Genomic DNA, 25386 nt, shown 5'->3' on the forward strand with positions numbered 1-25386 from the left:
TGAAGGAGTGTCACTTCCAAGATTTAAGATACAAAAGACTGTGGTTTCTACCTTGTTCTTTCCCTCTGGCTTCCTCTCAAACTCTCTAAGAGAATCCAACTGCTACATTGCCCTCTGGACAAACTGATGTGGACAGGAGCTGAGGGCAACCTCTAGTCCATCCCCAGTAAGGGGTGGAGGCTTCAGTAAAACTGTCCTTGAGAAAGTGAGTCCTGCCACCAGCTGCATGGGTGACCTTCAAGCAGATTCCCCTGCCCCAATGAGCCTGGAAATAATGATATCTTCAGCTAATGCCCTGAGCAGCCTCCGAAAAGATGGGACTCAGCTGGCCATAGTGGTGCACACCTGTAACCCCAGCAATTTGAAAGGATGGGGAAGGATCACCAAAAATTTGAAGCCAGTCTCTGCAATTTAACAAGGCCCTCGGCAGCTTAGCAAATATCTCAAAATAAAAAAATAAAAAAGACTGAGGTGTAGCTTAATGATAAAGCACCTCCGGGCTCGATCCCCAATATACACACACACACACACACACACGAAAAAAAAAAAAAAAAAAAGGGAAAAGAACTGACCCAGGAGCATCAGCTAAGCCATGCTTGGATTCCTCCTCACAGAAACAGACAGTAGATGGTTTTTGTTTTAAGTTGCTAAGTTTGGAGACCATTTGCTTCGCAGCAATGAATAACCAATACAGCAGCCGAAAAAAGCAATTTGTGCCCTCATCTGTGAGTAATATTCCTGATGACATATTTGTATGTGTTTAATTTGTATGTGTTTAATTAACTGCAAACCAATATTTACCGAAATCTACTAACATGAACTAGATACTGGACAAGTCCTTGGCTTTCATATGTTCCCACTAAGCTATTGGTTCCTTCAGAGTAGGGAAAATGCCCTTTCCTTCTCAATTCCCGGCGCTGGTAACCATGACACGGCGCATAAACCACTACATTGATTCCACATTAGTGGCCTGCTTCATTCCCATTCCACATTTAAACTCCACCCAAGTCACTGTTTTCATCTATCTCTGTCCTTTCTAACCACCTAAATCTGTTTTGTCCCTTGCTTGAAAAGTCCTTGCACCACCATCATCACCCTGATTGGTCTTCAAGACCCAGATCAATGCCTCCACCCTCCAAGAAGGACCTCTTGCCTCACTCCAGCTTCCTCTTGAGGTGTGTGGCACTCACAGCTTCGGGCTCATTATTTCTCTTTTCCTCCATGTACTGGGTTGGAAGCTCCTCAAGAAGTGACCTTGACTTGTATCCCTCTGTACCTCGTCAGTACTTGGCACTGTGCTCGGCTCGTCTTAAAGCCTTAAGATGAAAAAAAAAAAAAAATGAATGCCATTGAGTCTTCTAAGAGATGTACTTGACCAAAATCTCAAATTCTCCTTTCTTCCTTCCTTCCTTACTTCATTTCTTTCTTTTCCTTCCTTTCTTCTCCCTCCATTCATAAAACCTTTACTGAACTCATACATGTACCCATCACTCTGCAGAAAATTGAGACTGGAAAGATAAATCAGACATAGTTTATTCACATATTACAACAAATTTCAACCCCTTCAGTAGATAGAAAAATGCAAATTTATTATCTTACCATTGTGTAGCTGAGTAGTCTGACATGGGTCTCACTAGGCTAATACCAAGGCATTGGCGGGCTTACATTTTTTCTAAAAGCTTATTTGCTTTTTCTAGCGTCTGCCTGTTCCTTGGTTCCATCTTCAAAGCCAGCAATGGCAAATAGGGTCTCTCTTCTACTTCTATCTCTCTGGTTCTCAGAAACTTGAAAATGTTCCTCATTGTTTAGGACTCAAGTGATTATACTGGGCACACGTGGACAATCCTGGATAATGTCCCCCTCTTCAGTCCTTAACTATAATCACATCTTTAGAGTCTTTTTTGACAAATAAATAACATAGTCACAGGTTCCAGGTTCCGCCCTATGAGCGGGGTCCCTTGTTTTTAAATGGGTAGCAGGGAATGTACTGGTTCCTAAGTGTGCATTTGCCATTACAGAGAAAGCAGAAGAAACTGGAACTTAGCATGAGAGTCATTTTAAGCTTAACGAAAGCTGGAATTTATTGTATTGTTCCTGGGGTAGTTGACTTTCGCTTGTTTTATTTTGCCTCTTTTGAAAGCAGTAGATATTTATACCTGCTGTGCAGCACCATTCTCTCCTGACACCATCACTCTTTTTTTGTTGTTGTTAATTTTTTTTTTTTTTTTTTTTTTTAGTTCTCGGCAGACACAACATCTTTGTTTTGTATGTGGTGCTGAGGATCGAACCCAGGCCGCACGCATGCCAGGCGAGCGCACTACCGCTTGAGCCACATCCCCAGCCCCACACCATCACTCTTTTGCTTTTCTATACCTTAAAATATTTTGTTGGATCAGTTCAAATATTATGTAGGAATCTGCTTGGTACATAAATCCCTGAGCTCCAGTAAGGCCAAAGTCTTAAAGAAAAATATCCAGGGAATCCCTTAAACTGAACCCTGCCTGGATGCCCTGGTGGGGTCTGGAGTGCAGTGTTTATGAAGTAGAAGGACATTTTTGCAGTCCAGCCCACCTGCCACTGCTGTTCTTCAGGACAGGGCTCTCACTTTATGCATTGCTACCAGGAATACCAGGCCTCCCATATCTTGGCTACCTCTCTGACATCCCTAGGGGGGAAAAAAATTGTCAGCTGCTCCGGAAAAGGAGGATGCTTCTTATATGTGCTTAAAAAAAAATCAAGATCCCATTAGTTCTTCTCAATCTGATCCCAGAAAAGTTTCGTCAGTTGTAATAACCTTCCCTTTGTGATTGTGTCCACAGGTTCAGACTTGGGTCTCCTCCCATTGAGCTCACACCACTTCTTTTCGAACAAAACAACTGAAATTTGTTTATCCCACACTTAACTGTGGTTGATGCTTCTCTCCCCCTTTCGCATCACCCCGCCTCGATTTTACTCCACATTGTTCTTAGACGCTCATTAGACTTTGATACCTTCTTAATTAAAATTGCATGTAATCCTAGGTGTCTGAAGGGTTTGGAATTTGGGAAAGACAGAATCTGAAAGCAGTTTTGATATTACTTCTTTTTATCTCCTCATGGAGAGGCTGTAGGCATTTTATTTTAGTAGCTTCCAATAGTCGAAAACCTGAGCCTTCCCAGTTCTAGGACCTGCACATCCCTGATTATATTACTCAAGCTGCTCATACGTTACAACAACGTTGCCAGGTTAAGTCCTGTCCATTCTGTGAATTGACCCAGTGTCCGTCCCCTAAGCACACAGATTTCCTGTACAAAGACAGAGCAGCCTGGAGGAATTTGAATCAGGCTAGTGTTGCCCCAGTGTCGTAAACCCCTCTCTCTTATTCAATCAGATGGCTATTTTGGCACAGTAGAAAGAGCCAGACTTTCATACTCTTAGTTCGAGTCTCACCTCCACCACACTAGCTGTGAGACGTAGGGTCATTTCACCTCTCGAAGCTGCAGCTTCCTCTCTTGTCAGGTGGGGTTAGAGATATTCATCTCACTTGGCTACTGTGATGGTTAAAGTAGATCACGTGCAGAAAGCTGCTTCAGTGAAGTCACACACTGGGCACTCACTAGATGGCAGCTGTCCTCCTTATTGATGACTTGCTTGTATGGTGCTGCAGAAACCCATGAAGCAGCTCTGGAAGAGCTGTAGCAGAGACCCAAAGAAGAACTCTCCTGACTGCTTTCCACAAGCCTCTGAGGACTTTGGGCAAGGCAAAATCCACAGAAACATCGTCATGAAGAATGGGGCCCTCTGCATCCACCGCCCAAATCGGATGAGCCCCACTGGGCCAATCAATGGGGTGGGCAGGAAAAAGGGAGAAAATGGTGAAACAAGAGAGCAGCAGGGTTGGTGGGTCCCAGAGCGGGAGGACAAGACAGAAAAGGTCCAAGTGATAGGAAGGAAGAGCCTCAGTCAAGGCCACAGTGAAAGTTTGAGAGCCCGTACTGCTAGTGCAGTCTCCCCTTGAACTGCCTCCAGATGAAGGGCCTGGATATTCGCCAGCTAGTATTCCCAAGGACTTCTGGGCAGTGTAGGAAAGAAGAGGTGGGCCTGTAGCGCTCCAAGACCCAGGAGAGGGCACTGGGAGCCAGGGCTATGAATCTTCCACAAAGATCCCCTCCTAAGAGAGAAAATCACTTGTCATGAAGATGACTCACTCATTTCACGCCAGAGTTGAGCAGGACAAACTAGAATTAACCCAATTCATGACTGCAAGCTTCAAAAAGAAATTTAAAAAATAGTCTTTGTTTTCCTAAGCATTAGCCTTTGAGAATCATACCTGTGGCTTTGGAAAAGGAACCCAACCTCCTCATGACTCACTTTGGATAGGCTATATGTGTCCAGGAATTTTATCTACTTCTTCCAGGTTTTGCAATTTGTTAGCACATAGTTGTTCATATAATAGACACATAATCCTTTGTGCTTCTGTGACATTGGTTGTTATTTCTCTTTGTCTACCTATGATTACCTCTGATTTTATTTGAGTCTTTGTCCTTAATCTAGCCAAAATTTTGTTTCATTGATCTTTTGAATATTTTTATTATCTATTTTGTTTGTTTCTACTCTGATCTTCATTATTTCTTCCCTTCTACTAATGTTGGCTTTACTTTATTCTAATTTCTCATCAAGTTTATAGCAGGATGGCAAAGTAATGCTCAGATAAGGAGGGCTATCTAGTGTCAGCAACAACACATACACACACACACATATACACGCATACCACAAACACACACATACCATAAACACACACACACACACACACCACAAATACACACACACCACAAACACACATACAAACACACCACACACCACACACCACACACACACACACACACATACACCACAAACACACACACATATACACACACTACAAACACACACACACACACCACAAACACACACAAACACACACAAACACACACACACACACACACACACACACACATTACAGTGTTACAGTGCCATTCACTCCCTGACAGGATTACCTCCTCAGCTCCATCCCCTGGGCCACCTTGGCCACTGCTAGTCTGGAGGTAAAAAGCAGGGATACTTCAAAGATGGAGCAGTGAGACAAACCCTAGCCCAGAGATAGTGAAGGGGACTTTTGGGAAGCCCCACTGAGAATCTGCACATCTTCAAAGTGTTTCCCATTCTGCTGAGAAGGTTGTCAGGAGTGTCTCCCAGGATAGCCATAATTATCTTTAATTTTTTTACTTTTTAAAAATTAATTTTACTAATTGTTAATTATTTCTAATGAACTTTCCAAATCACCTTGAACAAGTTATTCCCCTTTCTGGGCTCATGGAGTTAGAGTAGAAGGTGTAAGCCTTCCACCTGTGATGGCACAGGGTTCGCCCAGTCCCACAGGCCACCACCCACTTCATTAGTAGCTGTCCCTCCAGCCAAATTAAACCTCCTCTAGGATTCCAACTCTGGCCTCTGTTTAAGGGCCACACTCCATTATCTTACTCAAAAATTTGATAAAACTAATGGCACACCAAGCCAACCTTCCTGTCATTTCGATAGCAGATATGTCTCTCCATCTGCCCTTCCTCTCCATCTCCAAACCATCATCATGTCCATAATCCACAGTCTCTTAATTGGCCTTTCCGCCTCCAGGCTCACTCACTCAATCCATTCTCTATCTAAGCATCCAGAGGAATATTTCTAGAACAGTAATTTAATTATATATAATTTTTCTGCTTATAAGCACCATATGAATAACTATTAACTACAGAATCAAGTCCAAGCATACTCTCCACAAGCCTTCCCAGCATCTAATTCTCCAGTCTCCCTCTTCTTGTTCTATCACTGTACCTTAGACTCTGACCATCTGCATCTTTTCCCCATTCTCAAACAAGCAGGAGGACTTATCTACTGATCCCTTTGGCCCCAAATAACCTAAAAAAAAAATTACAGAGCAGAGCCAATATCTCTCTTTCTATACCAACTGGTTCAAAAGTTAATGCTGAAGGCCACCTTACTAACATTACAAACCTGAGAATAGTTCCAGTGCTCCCTTCTTTCCCCACCTGCCTCCTAATGTATTTTCCTATTATTCCCTGATACCTAAAGCCAGAATTGGAGGCCTCTTGCAAGGCTCTAAAATCTACCGACTGGCCAGTGCAGGCTTAATCTTAAAGAACTTCAGATATTTCTCAGTTGTGACCCTCATTAGAGAGGAAAGACACAATGAGAGAAAACAGAACAAAAGTGGGGTAGGCATCACAGATAAAGTAACCCAGTGGAAGGGCTGGGACAGCAACCATCATAATGTGCAGGCTCAGAAAACATTACACTCAATCCTCAGCCACAGAGCCAAAGCCGAGACACGTGACAGGAAGGAATCAAGGTCACAAGGCCACATCCTGGATCCCAAGCCCATGCAAACAAATCTCACTGCCATCTTTAGCATCCCTCTTGCATGCCTTCCAAATGCCAGGAGCTACTAAAACTTCCAGAGGAACAGTTCTTCATAGAAAAGGAATGGGACCAAACACCCACTGAAGAGTCAATTTTGGCCACTCACCAAATCAGCACTTACCTGATGTCTACCACAGCTCCCCTACACATGCATTCCCTGGGGTCCCTTGCTCTGATGAGGAAACAAACGCTCAGAGAGGACAGGCAGCTCATTTTTGCCTGTCAAGCTAGCAGCGGTAGAGCTGAGACACTGTCTCACTTACACCCTCTCAAGCACGTATGCCATCTTCTCTTCCTGCCAATCTCAGTCCATGCCCTATCCTTGTGAAGCCCCCACTCCCAAACAGCTCAGGCTCCATCCACTCCATGCTCTCCCACCTTCTCCTTTTAAAGCTCTAAATTTGAAAGTCAGAAGACATGAGACCAAGCTGCACCCTGACCAGCCATGAGTGGAGACTCTCCAGCCCACCATTTCAAAGAACAGTCAGATTTATGCTGCACTGAAATTGAGCAGATGGAAACTGGGACCCTACTAGCTCATGTCAGCACCCCCAGAGATTCACACCAAGTAATAAGACTGAAACAAGACTTTTGAGCAGCAGGTGTAGACATGGGTTTCAGACCAGCATTGTGGGCATCAGGCCAGAGAGAGGCCAGCCCAGCCTGACCCCAGGACACTGCCCTCAGATCTGGAGAGAGATGCTCCGCCTTCATAAATCTGTCTCAAGAAATTCTTCTCACAAGAGTACCTTTCTCGTGAGTCCATTTGCTCTCACTAGGCAGCAGAGAAGAAGGTATCCCTGCAGTTGCACAGAGAGGGCCAGACCTTGGGTGCTCCTTTGCAGAAAACCTTCCCTTTGCCAGGGTCTGCCGCCTCCTCTGGTTCCTCTGATGTAGAGAATTCTGGGTGTGCTGGCCTTACTGGTATCTCCCAGCTTCCTGGTAGATGATGCTTCCTGGCCTGGTCTGGGTGTCAGACAACAGCTAAACCCAGCCCCTGACCTAGCAGAAAACAGACTCCCTGCATAGCTATCAGTTCCCTGACGCCTGGCAAGATGGTGGACAGTCTGGGTTGGCTGTTTGTCCCACAAGTGACCAGTACACAACATACAATCAGAAGTCAATGAACCTATCATCTTGCTCATCAATTAATCATAGAACATTATACAAATGCAGTTATCTCAAAGTCCATTACTTCTGGACTATTTCCTTTTGCATGGATGAAATTTCATCTTTGGAGAACAAATCTCCAATATTCAAGGTCCAAAGATTTCCTAGTAACCACTCTGTTTCTTCAAAGAAAGGGAAGTCAAACTCTTGCAATGAATTCTCACAATGTCTATCTTGAATCACCAAATACACCATAAATTACCTTCCCCCAAACCCACTCTTTATTTAACATATTGATCTTAAAATTTATTATGCAAAAATTCATCTTTAGTTCAATCTTTGTCTTGAGTTACAGAGTAAGAACAACAAGAGCAGTGAGCATTTTCAGAGGCTGCACTTAACCTCTGTGAGAAGCTGACCTGTGGGAGTATCTGACCCATGGAAAGTAAAACATTTGCCTCATTTTCAAGAAAATCATTTCCAGTGAATTTCCCCAGTGCCAGTTTTGCCATCTTGTCCAAATCCCTTCAGCAAACTGTCAGAGCACAATGCAGAAAAAGCTGTCCAGCCAGACCATATTCGGCCAAGTCCCGGAATCTGGGCCCGGAGCCCTGGAGAGAGATGGGCAAGAGGCCATCTCACCATGGGCTGCACAGCACATCTCCAGGAAGCCCAAACTGAAGCATCTCCAGCCAGACACAAGACTGGATGGAACACAGCTCACCTGGGTGCCTACATCCCCAGAGTGGGAGAGGGTCTTGGGAAAGCTGACAAGTTCAAGTCCACTCACATGAAGACAAGACTTTGAACTCAAATTACCTTTAATTTAGGGTCACTTAATGCCTTTCATCAACTCCCATTGTCTTAGTTTAACAAATGGAATCATAAATTATGCAATCGAAAGCAATGGCACTTATTTGCAATTAGAATTTGTCAGTGCTCTCCTATGAATAATTAATACTAGGATAACCTTGATGGGGCAAATGTACTTTGGAGGGGAGTACTAGATATTTAGGAAGTCTCCATTTTGATATCCATCTTGAATTGAAATGACCAGTCAGTAAATTTCTCTCCAAAGAGCATTCACCCCAGCTAGAAAAGAGAGGCAAAGTACAAATAATTCCAAGGTTTATTTGTGTGTGTGTGTGTGTGTGTGTGTGTGGCTAGAATTATAGTAAACAGAAGTATTAAGTTCTTGTGAATTTCTACAGAATGCAAACTATCTATGTGTTGGAGGAACTGCCACTGAGATTGCATTTTCCCCATCTATAAAATAAGAATGTAGGAATTTGGGACTCTCAAGTTTACTTTCAGATTTTAAGCTTTTAAGGCATTCTCAGAATTTTTAACTGCAGTTATAAGTCCTCAGGGCATCTATAGGTAGAACTATATTTCAACATGATTATTCTTGGTCATCTTATTGCTTTGTTTTATGCATTCAAAAATATAATTTTGTAAAAGGAATTCATTTCCTTCACAAGAGTATCAAAAAGATTCATATTGTGAGAAAAATTAAGAGTCCAAGATGGAGTATCACAGACGTACATATGTACCAAACACAAAATTTAATTTTGGTCAAACAAAGAGAAAATGTGGGAAACAATAAATCCTTCAATTCATTGTTGTAAAGTATGGGAAGGTTCTATTGTTCTTTTTAGCCTCCCAACCTCCTCATCTCCAGAGCAGGAATTCCTCCACAGCCTATTCTGCAGGCTAGAAAGTCTATTCACAACCAACTACCTCAATTCTCTGACAGCCCTATAAAGTAAGCACATCCCTATTCTCAATTCTTCAAATGAAAATAAACTTTGCAGAGGGTGAAAGACACCCAAGGTCATATGCCTCAAACCAAAGTCTCCTGACTATAAGAGCAAGTATGTGCCAAGCACTGAGCTCAGCTTCCTGAAAGGGTAGTAAATAAGATATAAAGACAAGGGCCAGGAGGGAGATAAACCCATAAAAAAATAATTACAATAGGAGACAGGATATGCCAAGCCATAATTTGGTAACACACTAAAGAAACAGGAATTAATTTTAACTGGTGAAATACGTGGCAGATTCATGAGAAGATGGATTTAGGACTTGGGAAACATTCCTCAATTATCTCTGTCTCATCCCCACCAACAGGTAAGGTACAGAAAGGGAAAATGGCAAGGTCAGAGGAAGGTCCAAGAAAGATGGGATGTGGAGTGAGGGGAGGAGTTGTAGTCAGGCCTAAAGACATCAGCCTGGTTAAGTCACAGAAGACCTTGAACAGCAAGAAAAAGAGTTTCAACCAATTGTTGACAAAGGACCAATTGATTTTTAAGTAAAAGATTCACAAAATCCAATTTGTGGGGGGGGGGGGAATCATTCTTGGGCTAGGGATGGAGGGAAGTGCAGACTGAAGAATTAGAAGCATAAAAGCCAGTTACAAAGCATAAAGCCAAGACCTGAAATTCAGCAGGGACTGTTACAGAATTCTTACCTTGAGTCCAAAGCTGCCTCTTGATAACTTTAATGAAGGTCTTTTAAAGAAATTTTATTTAGTCAGCAAAAAAAGAAATCTAACATGTTGTTGGGTTATAACCTGATACTCTTTGGACAGGTCCTTATACAGAAGAGTAATACAAACTATGAAGCATAGAATGAAATTAATAATCTGGAAAGTTTAAGCCCCCAAATATGCTTATAGCAGTAGACTTTTTATATGGAAAATGGATTCCAGCCTGAAATACACCTGATGTGTCTCATCTCCACTGGAGCCAGGCCTGGGCCGTTGTTCTGCAGGACGCTGCACCTCTGTATCTCCGTCATGCTGCTCAATCTTTGGTTTCTCACTGTACAAAAATGAAAGAGAAAATGTGGGGGAATGGTAAAGGAGGAGGAGGAGAAATCGTGGAGAGTGAGAGAGAGGACCAGGGCATTAACATAAGAACCCAAGTCGTCAGAAGAAGAAGATGGTGAGGGTTTATGGGGTGCAGAGAAACGACCATCCGCAGGGACAATGCGAGAAAGGCAAGATAGCTTCCCTCCACTCCCCCTTTTCATCCCTGTGGTAAGCACTCTACTGAGATTTATTATGGTCCAGGCATGAAAGCAGTCTTTGGGAATAAAAATAAAAGAATGAACAAAATTACTCACCTTCCATACCCAATATTGGTTTTGCTTTGGTTCCATTGTGCGTTGTGGACAAGGAAAAAAATCTCTGACGAAGCAGAAAACAACAGATGAAATGCCTGAGCTCCAACTCTCCATCTCCTTTCATTTCATCTCCTCCTTCTCCGCCTTCTCAGGCCCCAGCCCTTTGTCTTTCTCTCAATTTCGTGTGGCCTTAGATAAGTAACCTAAATCTTCAGGCTGCATTTCCTCATTTGTAAAATAGAGATAAGAAAACTTTCCAGTTCACCTCCTAAGGTTATTGGAAGGACAAACTGGGATCATTATATACTAAAGCAACTTTTCACTTGCTAGAATAAAAGTATGGGACACTATTAGAATAAAGGATACATCTTAAAGTTTAATTTGTGAACGCTGAACAACGTAATTTAAATTAAAGGTTTGATGCTCACCTTGTATTCTTTGAAGTGTCAGTTAAATTAATAATGTAAACAAAATGAAGGAGGGGGAGCAGGCACTTAAGCCACTTAATTGTTTTTAACCACAATCGGTATGCTAATTATGGATTTTCCTTGTCTATTCACCAAAGCAAGGTCCTTAAGGACATTGCTATTCATCTTACTCCAGGTAGTTTGCATATTTGAAGAAAACAAAACTGAATATCTTTTAAAAATAGACTTCAATTCAGATTTCTTTTATTTTAGGGTCATTCACTCAAGATCCTTCATCTCCTACCTTCACATGGGTAGACTAGTGAGGACTGGCAGGTAGGAGTTTAGAAATAAAGACAGATGGCCATCAACTGATTGACTCTACAAGAAAAACTATTCTGAGGATGGGGAACTCAAGCAGGAATTCTGGGTCATGAAATCTTTGACCAAAATTTTACTTGGGAGCAAGATGGCAAAAGCAAATGGCGGGATCCCCTCTTAAGGCAAAAGGTACACTTAGCCTGTGGAAGCTCAACCCTGGGGCTCTGGCTGGGTGGAGACCAGAGACTTGCTGCCTCCACTAAAGGCCATTCTCGAACCCTATGAATTTAACACTCAGTCCTAGGAACAGGCCTGGAATCTTGAAATCACAGCCAAGAAGGTAGAAACAGGGCTGGAGGAGCTGCTGATCTTCCTGCTGTACCCCTCCCTGAGCTACAAGCAAAATACATTAGTCAATTGCATGCCAGTGGTATTTGTAGACAGTGAAGCACTTTCCCTTCATTATCTCATTTGATTCTGACGGGCCTGTGAGGTGGGTATCATTAGTAAACATGAAGCTCAGAAAAATTAAATGGTTTGCCATAATTCACGTAACTATTAGTAGAACCAGACATGACCCCAGCTTCTCAGCCTGCCTCCATCAACTACACTCTCTTCTGAGTCATTAGTCTCTCCTCTCTATTCTCTCCTCTGTCCCCTAATCCTAAAATAGATTCAGTTTTCTACCTCTTTAAATTTTTCAAGCATTACTAAATTATTAGTTGATAAACATGTCACACAGTGTTCTCTATTTATTTACGTCCCACTTCTTTTCTAGAAGGTTGAAGAGGCCTTTCCACAATAAGAAAATAAAGATGCCCAATAACATCAGTATGGAAGAAAGAAATTAGGATGAAGCAAATATGCTAATCATAAATTGCTTTGATCCAATGAAGCACCTCTCCTTTCATAATACATACATGTGTTTCTGCTTTGGAGAAATGTCTATTCAAATCCTTAGCCCACTGTTTTAATCAGGTTATTTGCTTTCACACTAACTTTTTAAAGTTCATTGACTACAGATTTTATTACATATGTTATTTCAAGGTCTTACTTCTATCGATCGCTTTTTCCCAACATTATGTGTCACAGCTTCTCACATCTTTCAAAGTTTGGCAAATTTTAATTGGGTGAAAAACATTGGGAATTTGACCTTGTTTGGTACTGGCTATTCATTAATTTTAAAAATATTCTTGAGCTTCATTTTGAGATGTAATTATCTGGCAACAATTTGATCTATCAAGTCTTGCTTTTAACTTTGTTAGTCAGAGACAGAGCAGCATTCTGTCTAGGGCCAATTTGGTCCCATGACTAAGACACACACATCTGATATTCTCCCCAATGCTCTGGAAACCCTGAGGTTTTCTACTCTGGCTGGTGGGAACAAGAACTCTTTCCATCCCTTTGCAAATTCTTAGGATAATTCTCCTTGCCTTTTTTTTTTTTTTTTTTTTGGTTGATTCTTCTTTTGCCACTCATAGTTTCCTCACAGGCACCTAATAATCTGCCTGCACCTCTGAAGTCCTCCAGAGCACTGTGTCTATTTAGATCTTTTCCTTTTTGGAGGTCTACCAGCTGCATAGGTGTCTCCAGACCCCCAGAACTGTCCTGCCTCCTCAGGGAGATAAATGCCCTCCAGAGACCATCCTCCCACACCACAGACTGAACTTCTCTCTGTTTTTCAAGCTGAGCAATTGTGGGGCTCCATTGTTTGTTTGCTGGGTCTTAGTGATCACTCTCCTGCATGGCCTGATGCTCATTGTAGGCTTACTGTTGTTCTATACACTTTCCCAGATTTTTTTTCTTTTTTGTTGCTTCAAATGTGCAAGGAAATCCTATCTCATTACTCCATTTTGGCCAGAAGCACAAGTCTTTATTGATTTTTTTTAGGTACATGTCTTGTTGATTTATTTCATCAGTTGCTTTAGATATTACAACATAGATACTTAAGCTTTGCGGTTAACCTTCAAGTAAAATCATACTTTCAAATGAACCTTACAACTATGTGCTTCCACTCAGCCTTTGTTTTGTGTTCTTATTGTCTTACATATTTTCTCTGCATATGCTAGGCTCTAACATATTACTATTAATATCTTAAATGCCGATAGCCATTAAAGCATTTCAAAATGCTAGCAAAAAAGACGACTTTCATATTTGCTTAGATATTTGCCTTTTCCATACTATTTATTCTTTCCTTTAGATCTAGAGTTTTACCTGGTTTGTTTATCCATCAGTCTGAGAAAATTTTTACCTTTTTTTTTTTTATTTAAGGTTAATTCTTTTAGACCTTGTATAAATAAAAAAGCTCACGCGTCTTTACTTTTGAAGGATATTTTCATTATATATAGAATTCTAAATTGAAGCTAGGCACAGTGGTGTGCTCCTGTAATCCCAGCAGCTCAGGAGCCTGAGGCAGGAGGATCAAGAGTCCAAAGCCTGCCTCAGCAACAGTGGGGTGGTAAGGAAATCAGTGAGACTGAGACCCTGTCTCTAAATAAAATTTAAAATAGGGTCGGGATTGTGGTTCAGTGGTGGAGTATCCCTGAGTTCAATCCCTGGTACCCCCCCGGGGGTAAAAAAAAGATTTCTAAATTGACAACTTTTTCTTCTGACAAAATTATTGTTCCTTTGATCTTTTTCTCTGCTGTTTCTGATATTGTTCATCTCATGGTTCTTTTTTTATAGCTTTGTCTTCATTGGGGATTTTTTTTCTTTACTTTTGATTTCACATGTTTTCATACGATGTCTTGGTATACTTTTCTTTGTATTTATCAGGGTTGGGGTTGACGTTTTGAATCTGTGGATCAATGTCCTTCATCAGTTTTGAGATGATCTTTGTCACTTTGTTTTTCAATATGTCTTCTGTACTATTCTTTTCCCTCTGCTCCCGAAACTCCATGGCATGGTGCTAGAACCTTTCGTATTGCCTCACAGATTTCAGATGTTGTGTTCTTTTGTTTGTTTGGGGGCATTGGTTGGCTGTTTGTTTAATTTTTATCTTTGACTCTTATTTTGTTTTGTTTACATTAATCTGTCTTCAGATTCATTGGTTTCTTTACTCTGCTGTGTCGATTTTGCTCTTGAAGTCACCTAATGAATCTTTTGTTTATAATATTTATATATAATATTATAATATTTCTCATTCCTGAGAGTTCCATTTGGTTTTAAAAGTGTTTTATTCGTTTATTTGTTTGTTTGATTATTCTGTAGTTATTTAGCTCTTAGTCACTTAGCACTGAAGGAGCTGTACTGGACCCTTTAGTATTTTTATACCAAATACCTTCAAGACAGCCTAACATTTAATCATCTGGGTAATTGCTGATTTTGCTTTAATTGACTGTTTCTTCTCTTGTCAATGGGCCACATTTTATTGCTTCTTCACGTGTCTTGTAATTTTTCATTATATGACAGGCATTTTTTTTTATAGTAAAGACTGAAACAAAGGAATTTGCCTCCAGAAAAGAGCACATATTTCCTTCTAACAATCTTTTAAAGTGAAAATCTAAGCTTTGTTGCAGCTTTAGCTTTATTTAGTTCACTCCCTACAGGCTTAAGTTGAATTCTAGTGGCTTAGAACTCTCCCTTCAGCAAGATTTATGCTCTGAAACTGTACAATTCTGGAATTCCTTATGAGTTACTACTGAGTTGACAGTTTCCAAACTGAGAAAACTCTTTGTTTTATAGCTTGTCTGCCAGATTTATGAGCTTTTGGGGGGTTCTCTTTGCTCTCCAATCTAGCCTCTTGGGTTTTGTGGCTTAGGAGTTTATTTTGCCCTGAAGGCCTGCCCAAGCCTTTTGAGGGCAGCTTCACTGCACTCTAGGAAGGCTGGAAGTGTCCTGTGTTTCTTTTAGATGTCATGTACTTTCTCCAGCCTTTGGTGCCTCTGATAAGCTTCTCTTAGCTTTTCTTGTGGTCCTTCCCCCTGGAGAGCACTCTGTTGTACCTCAAGGAGACATTGTGTACCTCATGGGTGATCTCTCTCAGTGTTCCCACCTGCCCCAAACTATTGGCACAGTGCTTCTGAGCACTCAGTGAAGACGCATTGGAAATACTTGGCAGGTGAATTCAATGTCATTCCATGCCTGCAGTTCCTTTGGTTATTAATCTCTCATGTCTGCCAATAGACTAAAATTTTGTTAAAATTTGAGATGGGTTATCCTTAACCCTGCAAGAAAATGTATTTTTAATGTTTTTATTAGTGCATTGTTATTATACATAATAGAGTTCATTGTGACATATTCATACATGTACCTAGTATAACTGGTTCCATTCATTCCTCAATTCTACCCCTTTCCTTCCCCTCCTCCCTCTACCTATTCTTCTTTTACTTTTCTGTTCTTCCTTCTATTTATGTACAGTATTTTTCATTGGTTCATTATAATTATACACAAATTATATTGTATTTTTTGTGATTTATCAATATAAGAATATAACATAATTCGATATTAACCCCCAGTTCATCCTCATTTTTAATCTTCTCAGAACTCTTTCAGGACTGTGGACAGTTGAGGGTCTATTCTCTCTTAGGAAGGACTTGTTCTGGAATTTAATTTATTTAGATTTCTTTGTGTCTTCAACTGATATATATACATATGGGGGATAGATATAGATATATTAAATGTTGTTACACACTTCCCTAATTTGTTTTATTAAAATGAGAACAGCACTTTCCTGTGGCTTTCTATATCCTAAGATGTAGAGCCTTATATACTTGATTTGGTTTGGTTTGGGTTTTTGTTCCTGATTTACTCAGCATGCTTGCAATTTTAGCAGTTACAATATCATCGAAAAATTCTAAAAAGGATATTTCTCATATAGTTTTTCTAGATTAAAAAGAACTTTTTTTTTTTTTTTTGCTTCTCTAAGTTCATTTCTTTATTCCATTCTGGATTTTCTCTGGCTCCTAACTTTAACCAGCTCGAGGACAGGTAAAGTCCTATAGTACTGATTTCTCTATAAATCCTCCTAATTTTTTAAACCACACTCATGTGGTATGTCTATAAAGATCCAATTGTATTTACTGCTGTGTCCTCAATCCTAGAACAATATGTGGCAGAAAGCAAACATTCAACAAACCTTTTTCAAAATGACTCGAATCCTTAAATTACTTTTATGGATAGACCAGAAAGGGAAAAATTTACTTAAATAAAATAAAAGTCTGCTTTGTGTAACTGCTACACATGCTTTCCACTCATATTTTTTTCACTTAATCCTTAAGATAGCCCTGTTATGCATTTTAATAAAAAGTTTTGAAGACCAGAAAACTAAAATTTCAAGCTTACCATTGGGAGGTCAGCTCACTAAGACCCAAATTGACTCTTGGTTCTTAACTTTTCCATGTTCTATCACCTTGTCTCTCAGAAAATGGCTTTCCCTGTTTGAGAAAGTGAGGGACCCAGGGTCTCCAGAAATCCTTCCCCCTATATAGTTGAGACATTCTCAATTATAACCAAAGTTCAAACATCTGCATCGGGAAAGAAAAGAGACACATGTACACATGTGTATTCTTTTAATTTGTTTAGCATCTAAGATAATAATATATTTTTTTCAATAACACATTCTGCCTCTGTAAGAACATTAATGCCCTTGAGTAAATGAAAACATTACTAAAATTTCAATACCATGTGTTTTTTGAAGCACTTTAGGCATTTGAATAAGTTCTGAGATCAGCCCACACACCCATGTGTAGTTTTACTATATTTAATAGAAGCTTTTGGTTTTATTAAATCAACCAAGAAGTATCTTTTGCTCTAGAAGTGAATTTAAATCATTAGTTCCCAAATTTACTAATTTTTCTTGACTTTTGTGTAGACCAATAATGAGTTTGCATTAACATAATGTTAAAAAGTTAAACTTTGCTAAATTTGTAGAAAATAACTTATTGAAAAAAGTGATATTTAATAAAGTGTTAAATAACTATAGAATTCCTCATTTTCTCTAAATGAATGCATTTTCAAATTAATATAGTATTATAACTTTTTAAATTTATTTTTTGGAAGTCTTAAATTCAAGTCTCCTGATTGCTGATTTTTCTTTCAAATACTTTAAATTTGAGTAAATTGATTTTCATTTGAGTGTTCTTATTTTGCATAGTAGTTTACCCACATCTTCAGAGGTACCAGAAAATGATGATATCAAGAGATGCTGAAAGAGTTTGAATCTCTAAGAGATGAAAGGGAGATGTGGAATCAACACTCAGTTGCAGGGCACTGTTTTCCAAAGTACATCTTTTGGGGACCCTTACAAAAGAGTTCCATAACCAAAATATCAAGAGGTTCTTATTTGTGGACTGAAGATGCTGCGGGAGACTCAATCCGTATAACATAATGTGAGAAATACCTTTTATATATTACTACTGAGAAGTATTTTGTTTCTACCAAGGTGCTAATCAGCTTTCTCCACTCACATAATAAAAGTTGTACAATTTAACATGCTTCATCTTTGCTTTGACTCTTTGATTCTTCACTAGCAATTTATACAGAGAGCTTACCAGTATGCCAAGCACTGCCCTACATCCACACACACATGAATATTACACACTGAAATACACATTTATGCATACATAAATACATATATTAAAATACATATCTGCATATAGGTATACAAATGACCAACAAGCCATGAAAAGATGTTCAATGTGATTAGTCATTAAGGAAATGGCCATCAAAATGACAATGAATATGCAACAAGAATCAATTCACAATCATTAAGATGGTCATAATCTTGGGGAAAATATGGCAGATAATAAACAAGTGTGGGGATTTCAAACATTCACACACCAATGGTAGAAATGTAAAATAGTGCAGACATTCTGCAAAACCATTCAGTATTCCCTCATAAGTTAACCTTAGAGTTGTTGTATGTGGTAACTATGTCGGTGTATATAATCAAGAGAAATGCAAAGCACATGTCCACACAAATATTTGGAATGTTCATAGCATCATTATTCATACTAGCCAAAAAGTAGGAATAACTGATCATCTGCTAATGAATGGGTAAACAAAATGTGTATATTCATTCAAAGGAATATTACATGGTCATTCAAAGGAATGAAATACGGATATGTGCTATAATATGGATGAACCTTGAAAACATTATGCCAGGGGAAAGTAGCAACATACAAGATAAAATGTTTTGTATAATTTTATCTATATGAAATTCCCAAAATATGCAAATACCCCAAAATATAAATCCCACCCCAAAATATGTCCAAAATATGGAGACAGAAAATAAGTAATGGTTGCTAGATGATAAATAAGGGGTAGTGTGTAAATCACTAATGGGTACACAATTTCTTTGGTGGGTAATGAAAATATTCTAGAATTAGACAATGATGGCGGTTGAATAAACTTGTGATCATATTAAAAACCACTGAACTACACTTCCCTAAGGTGAATTTTGCATTGTCGATTTTACCTCAACTTATTTAAATATTTAAAATCATGTCCAAAGTGAGTCCCTGAGGCGAGTAAATAACCTTCCTTTTAAAACTCAACTTTGTATTGGAAAATGAATCACTTGCAAATAGTTTAAAATAAGGCTGCACCATCACAGTATTCAGCCAGCAGTAATTAAATCATCCAGTTCGGGAATTCACACTGAGATCTAATGGACAATGAATGAGATTCAATCATATGGACAGCAAACCAATTCTGTATCTGTTTAAATGTTGTTGTCATGAATATGTAGAAAACTAAATGGATCTTAAACATGCATTAAATTTCTGATCTAACTTTAAAAATGGTAGCATGTAAGTAGGACAACACAGTCACCATAAACTTGTGATTTACCTCTCACCTCCCAGATGAAGTGGAAGGAATGCAGAACTCAGAGCTGGAGAATGCAGAAGGGAGATAGGGAAGCTGGAGACGCAAAACACACTACAGTAGGACCTGTCATTTAAATGCCAACCTCCTTTCTTTAAATTAAGAAGGCAATAGTGTAGCATCAGTAAATAATGTCAGTGGGATTAACTGTAGAAGCTATTACAAATGTATTCCATATTTTCAAGAAATCAGAGATGAGCACATAAGAAAAATGAAACAAGAAAATGTTTGTGAACAAAAAGAAAAGGAAAGTGGTAGAAATGGGAAATATGTGAGAAAATGCAACCTATTCTTTCTTGAAACTCTTTCAAATATAATAAAGTATTTAAAATAAAAGTAACAATAATGTAATATGGAATTTACCTAAAATTAAAATGTCATGTTCAAGAGAGGGCATGCCCGTGTAGCTTTTAAGGATCTTGTGCTCCACCTGAACTATAGCATTGCTTATAGACTGTGAAAAGTAAAAGACGTAGGACTCCTAAGAAACAATAGAAATAAAGAAGAAAAAAAGAGACAGAAGAAATGGAGGAGGAAGGGGCCCAGGGGAGGAGGAAAAGGGATGGAGAGAGGGAGAAAATACTGCAAATAGTGCAAGAAAAGAAAGAAAAATGGAGTCATATGGTATGCTCAATTATTCCAAAAGATGGTAGAAAAAGTGAACAGGTATTGGGAAAAAAAGATCAAATAACACAAGTTTGTATAAATTTAAATATAAATATAATCATAATTTTTTTTGAGTCCAGTATTTCTTTAAATATTTTCTTCAGTACCAGGCTAGTGCTCATGAATCCTTTTGTTTTCTACTTATCTTGGAAAGTTTTTATTTCCTCTTTTTCTGAAGGATAGCTTTGCTGGATATACCAATCTTGGTTGACAATTATTTTCTTTCAAGTCTCAAAATGGGCTTGGAACACATCATTCCAAGCTCTCCTAAATTTTAGAGTTTGTGTTTAGAAATTGGATGTAATTCTGATTGGCTGGCCTCTAAGTGTGAATTAATAATTTTCTCTTAAAGCTTTAAAATTCTATCCTCTTCTGTATGTTAGACATTTTAATTATGTGCGGTGGGGTGGTTCTTTTTTTTTTTTTATCTTGTCTATCTGGGGTTCTGAATAAATCCTGTATCTAGATGTTCATCTCATTCCTAAAGTTTGGAAATTTTTCTATTATTATTTCCCTGATGAAATTATCCATGCCATGAGCCTGCATCTTACAACCCACTTCAAATCCAATGATTCTTAAATTAGTCTCTTGATGTTATCCCATAGTTCTTGTATATTCTGCTCATAGTTATTTATTTTATTTTATTTTATTTTATTTTTTTAAAGGCAATGAGATAAACTCACCTACGGTTTTTTTAATATTTATTTTTTAGTTCTCGGCGGACACAACATCTTTGTTGGTATGTGGTGCTGAGGATCAAACCCGGGCCGCACGCATGCCAGGCGAGCACGCTACCACTTGAGCCACATCCCCAGCCCCTATTTTATTTTTTTTAATACTGTCTGAATGTTTAAGGCTGACCACTTCATTTTCCAATCATGAGATTCTGTCTTCAGCATGGTCTATTCTAATAGAGAGACTTACAACTGAATATTTTATTTGATTTATTGTGTCAAATTCATTTCCAAGATTTTTGTTTGGTTTTTTTCAATCTATCTCCTTACTAAGTTTCTCATTCGTAACCTATACTGACTTCCTTAATTTATTCAGTTATTTTTCTGTGTTATCTTGAAATTCATTGATCATTTTTATAATTATTCTTTTGAATTCTTTATCTGATATTTCATCCACTTAAAGATCTTTGGAGTCAGTTGCTAATAAATTATGAGCTTTAGGAGATACTGTGTCACCTTGTTTTTTTCATGTTTATTATATTCTTACATTAATTTTGATGCATCTGTTTTGAAAGATTTCTCTTCCACTCTTACATGTGGGTCTTTTAAAGGCACAACCCTCTCTTGCAAAAGTGTCCTAGATTTTTCTAGATTGAAACTCCACATAGATATAGTATCCACCACCTTTATGCTAATTCTGTTTTGCTATAGGAGTGAATGTCCATGAGTAAGACCTGAGGTTCCTCCCAACCAACTCTTCCTACTTGGGCCTTGTCATTAGTTTGGGGGTTTTGTTTCTTCTGTTCTTTGTATTAAAGTATAACTAATGTTTGAGCATGGTGAGTTTGTCTATGAAGCAAGCTGAACTGTCATTTGGCTGGGATTAGTTCAGCGAGAGTCTCCACCCATAGACTTGTAGTGTACCTGTAAATTCCCAGCACCTCACAGAAAAGAAGGAAATAAACAATAGCAACAACCAAAGCAAACAACACACAAAGTTAAAGTAAATACCCAGTGCCTACTGTGACATCCACAACAGTAATTAACGCAGAAATAAGAATAAGGGGGGTCAGCTATTGCCAGCAGCAAAAACAATAGTCATGAACTAGATCTGGTTTCCAAGTAAACAGAAGGTGTCCACGATGTCATCCACAGTACTAATAACTACAACAACATGACTGGTGGGGGCAGGAGTTATAAAAACCAAACAATTCTAAAATATTGTAAAAGTACACTTAAGAGAAAAGAAAAATGTGACAGGGAAGTGGAATGATGTGTTTATAATGTTCAAAATCTGAACAGAGCATGCCAAAGAGGTGTAACAAGTGATGGTTATAAATAAGGAGAGGAGAGAAAATAGAAAAAACTAAAGAGGGAGAAAAAAGAAATAAGAAAATTTGGCTGTTAGCAGGAAAATAAATGAGAGCAGGAGAAATAAGAGAAACCAACCAACAAACAAAACTAAAACAAAACAAAAATAAATCAAAAACTCTAATTCTCAAAAGGCAAGAAAAAAGTAACTATCATAAGTGTGCTAAAAATGAAAAAAAAATGTGAATATGTATATATTTCCATGCACCAATCAGCATAGTAAGAACATATAAATAAATTTTAAAATATTCTTAATGAAAAAAGAAAGAGTTGACTCCACTGAGATGATCAAAAGAGTGGATGAGGATGTATGGTCGCTGCCGATGCCCAACTGTCCGTCTTTCTATTTCTTCTAGGGTTGAGAGAAAAAAAGCACTCAAGGGCTGGGAGTTGTGAACCCCTCCCTCTTTTTTGTGTTGCTCAACAAGCTGCCTGCTGGAGTGGCCTAAAAGTGAAGCTTATTGAAACAGTTCTCAGCTTCCCTTCTCACCAGCATGAGATAGAATGGACTGGGAAGGGCTAGAATTTCGTGGATGCACTCCCAGCACAGGGCTGCAGCAGAGTTCTATGAGGGAAGTTTTGAAACCGAGGCTTAGGTCTCAACAGGCCTTAAAGAACTGGCTGGATGCTTATTGCTCTGGGGAGAGTAGATCAACATACCCATTAGATCAACACATGCTAGGGCCAGGCAGGCACCAATCTATGCTGGGAGTCAGAGAGCTCAGGAGATTCCCAAGAGTTCTACCCACAGGGCAAGAGAGTCAACCCTCCACAGGTCTCACAGGTTCCACTGCCAAGGCTTAGTCCCTGAGTGTATTCACGCAGGCCTGTTAAGTTTCCCAACCCTCTTCAGCTGGTCATGTGAACCATCAAACTCAGGGGAACTACGTTGCACTCTCTTGTGTTTTTCTGACTTGAGTTCCCCTGGGTACAATCTGCTCTGAGCCTGTTTCACTCACATTCTGCTAGGTACACCCTAGGGTGCATGGTAGGTCCTGTCAGGATAATATAGCACGTTTGCTATGATCGCCTGGACTCTTGTCACAGAGTGGACTCTTTGGAATGGCTCCTGCCTCAGCTCTACAATTGCCAGTTAAGAAAAACAGAGCACTTTCAAACACCATAATAATTGTGAAAACTAGTAAAGACGGTGACCAGCACTCCAGGTCAGCACTCTTTCCGTGGTCAAGTAGGATTGAGCGACAAGAAATGGGAAGCTTAACTACATGGAACTCTTTTGTAGAGATTTTTTTGCTGATGGTCCTAAGATCAATTATGGTCTGGATTTCTGGAAAAGCTGAAGTAAGGTTTTCTGTGGAGAAATTAGGAAAACTACCTTATTCACAATAGCCTCAGAAAAATAAAATACTTGGGAATCAACCTAACAAAAGAGGTGAAAGATCTCTACAATAAAAACTACAGAACATTAAAGAGAGAAATAGAAAACCTAAAGAAGATGGAAAGATCTCCCATGTACACAGGATTTTGCAAGGAGTCTGTTCAGATGAGGGATCCCAGAGCTTAGGCTTTATTAATTTTTTGAAATATCTTTAAAAGTAAGAACTAATATGCATGATAATTTTGGGGAGGAAAACCGAATACCAGATGTAGATAAATGCGTCTATGATGTCAAAGAAGAGATGTTTTTCCTTCAATTTAACTATTAATATCTTAGAAACATTTTCCTTAATCATCTCAGGAAAAAAAAAAGTACTTTTGTTTGTGCTCTGGATTTCATTCCTGATCACCTCAAAGCAAACAGTCGCAGGAAAGCAATGCAGCCCATCAGCAGGAACGCAGGCCCTGGACTTGGCTGTCTCCCAGATGCTGGCAGCCTTTAAAACAGCCTTGGCCTGAGCCATCATCTCATCTGCAATAGTGAGATGGTAATGATCAGAAGAAGGTTCTGAAGGTGAAACAGCATACAATAAACACGGAGTAAATGTTTCCTATTATACTAAAATGTGTGTGTGTGTGTGTATTTTTTCCCTGTGGAGGAGGGGTGCCACTATACCTCTAAGTTAAAGGAGGCAAAATGTCCACTCACCACTTCTAATCAACATTGTACAAGGAGTCCTAGTTCCTGAAATGAGACAAGAAAAAAAAAGTATAAAAGATACATTATTTAGAACAGAAGAAATAAAGCCATATTCACAGGTAATGTCACTTTGTTAATAGAAAATATCACAGTCTTGTATATATTTATATTTATCATAATATAATAAAACTAATAAGTTCGCATAGCAAGGTTTTAGTAAAAATGTCTAAGCACCAGCAATAACCAGAAATTAAAGCTATAGAATTTAATTTACCACAACATTTTTAAAAATTCAAGAACCTGGACTAAATCCAGTGAAATTATGGGAGACTCTTATATTGAAAACTACAAAAATGTTGCTCAAAGAAATAAAAAAAGACCTAAATAAATGGATAATGTTCATACACTTAAAAACTAAATTCTCTCTCAATTGGACTACATGGTCAATATAATCCCTATGAAGATTCAAGAAGATTTTTAGTAGAAATCGATAAGATGATTAAAGATTTTTATGAAACAAAACACCAGAATAGCCAATGTAACCTTGAAAGTCAAAGAACATAGCCATAGAATTTATAGGACCTGATTATATAACCAACTATAAAACTAAAATCATCAAAATGAGAAGTCTTCTGACTTTAACGGCCCTTGATGAAAACTTTTCCTCTGCATTAGAAAAAGAGAACTAAGGGGCTGGGGATGTGGCTCAAGCGGTAGTGCGCTCGCCTGGCATGCGTGCGGCCCGGGTTCGATCCTCAGCACCACATACCAACAAAGATGTTGTGTCCGCCGAGAACTAAAAAATAAATATTAAAAAAAATTCTCTATATATATCTCTCTCTCCTCTCTCACTCTCTTTAAAAAAAAAAAAAAGAGAACTAAAAGCGTAAGCTGAGCTTTTCTGAATGTGGACATTAAGGATGATTTACCTTGCACATTTCCCCCTTGCAAGAGGGTGAACGCGAGAAGGAGCTATGAGGAAGGTATGCCCTGAAGAGCCCCGGGCTCCTGATTTTTTCATTTACTCACTAAACAAATTTCTACTGAGTGCCTTCACTGAGGGAGGCCTTCTCTATGGGGCAGGATACAAGAAGAGGGGATAAATAATTTAAGCATATGGTGCCTGTCCAGTACTAGAGAGTGTGCACATTTCTCATCCTTGCAACAACTTCATTTGGTAAATATTACTCTCCCCATTTCACAGAAGAGCCTGCAACTCAGAGAGCTTACCTACTTTAAGGCTTCACTGATAGAAATGCATGGAGGGGAAAATCGAATCCAAGACTCCTGAATTCTTGCTTTTTCCACTGTACTACACTGCTTCCCAGCGAGGGAGGTGGATAACAAGGAAATGCAATGCTATGTGGTGAAGGTCACCGTAGGAACACATCCTGTT

The 25386-nt window shown here is 39.0% G+C and overlaps 2 long non-coding RNA genes across 2 annotated transcripts in view; both read right to left on the bottom strand.

Annotated features, from left to right (window-relative positions):
* LOC144369620 (uncharacterized) overlaps positions 1-4303 on the bottom strand; it is a 188301-nt gene extending 183998 nt beyond the window's left edge. The window contains exons 1-2 of the long non-coding RNA XR_013429411.1: positions 3430-4303; positions 1191-1316 (exon numbers count right to left, since the gene is read on the bottom strand). This is a non-coding gene — a long non-coding RNA (uncharacterized LOC144369620). The remainder of the gene's footprint in view (positions 1-1190; positions 1317-3429) is intronic.
* A 19154-nt stretch (positions 4304-23457) lies between these two features.
* On the bottom strand, positions 23458-24040 carry LOC144369621 (uncharacterized). Its single transcript, XR_013429412.1, has 2 exons — positions 24000-24040; positions 23458-23822 (listed from the first exon to the last, which is right to left on the bottom strand). It is a non-coding gene; the product is annotated as an uncharacterized LOC144369621 (long non-coding RNA).
* Between the last annotated feature and the right edge of the window lie 1346 nt (positions 24041-25386).

Source organism: Ictidomys tridecemlineatus, chromosome 12 (assembly GCF_052094955.1).
Source record: "Ictidomys tridecemlineatus isolate mIctTri1 chromosome 12, mIctTri1.hap1, whole genome shotgun sequence".
In the NCBI taxonomy this organism is placed as follows: Eukaryota; Metazoa; Chordata; class Mammalia; order Rodentia; family Sciuridae; genus Ictidomys; species Ictidomys tridecemlineatus.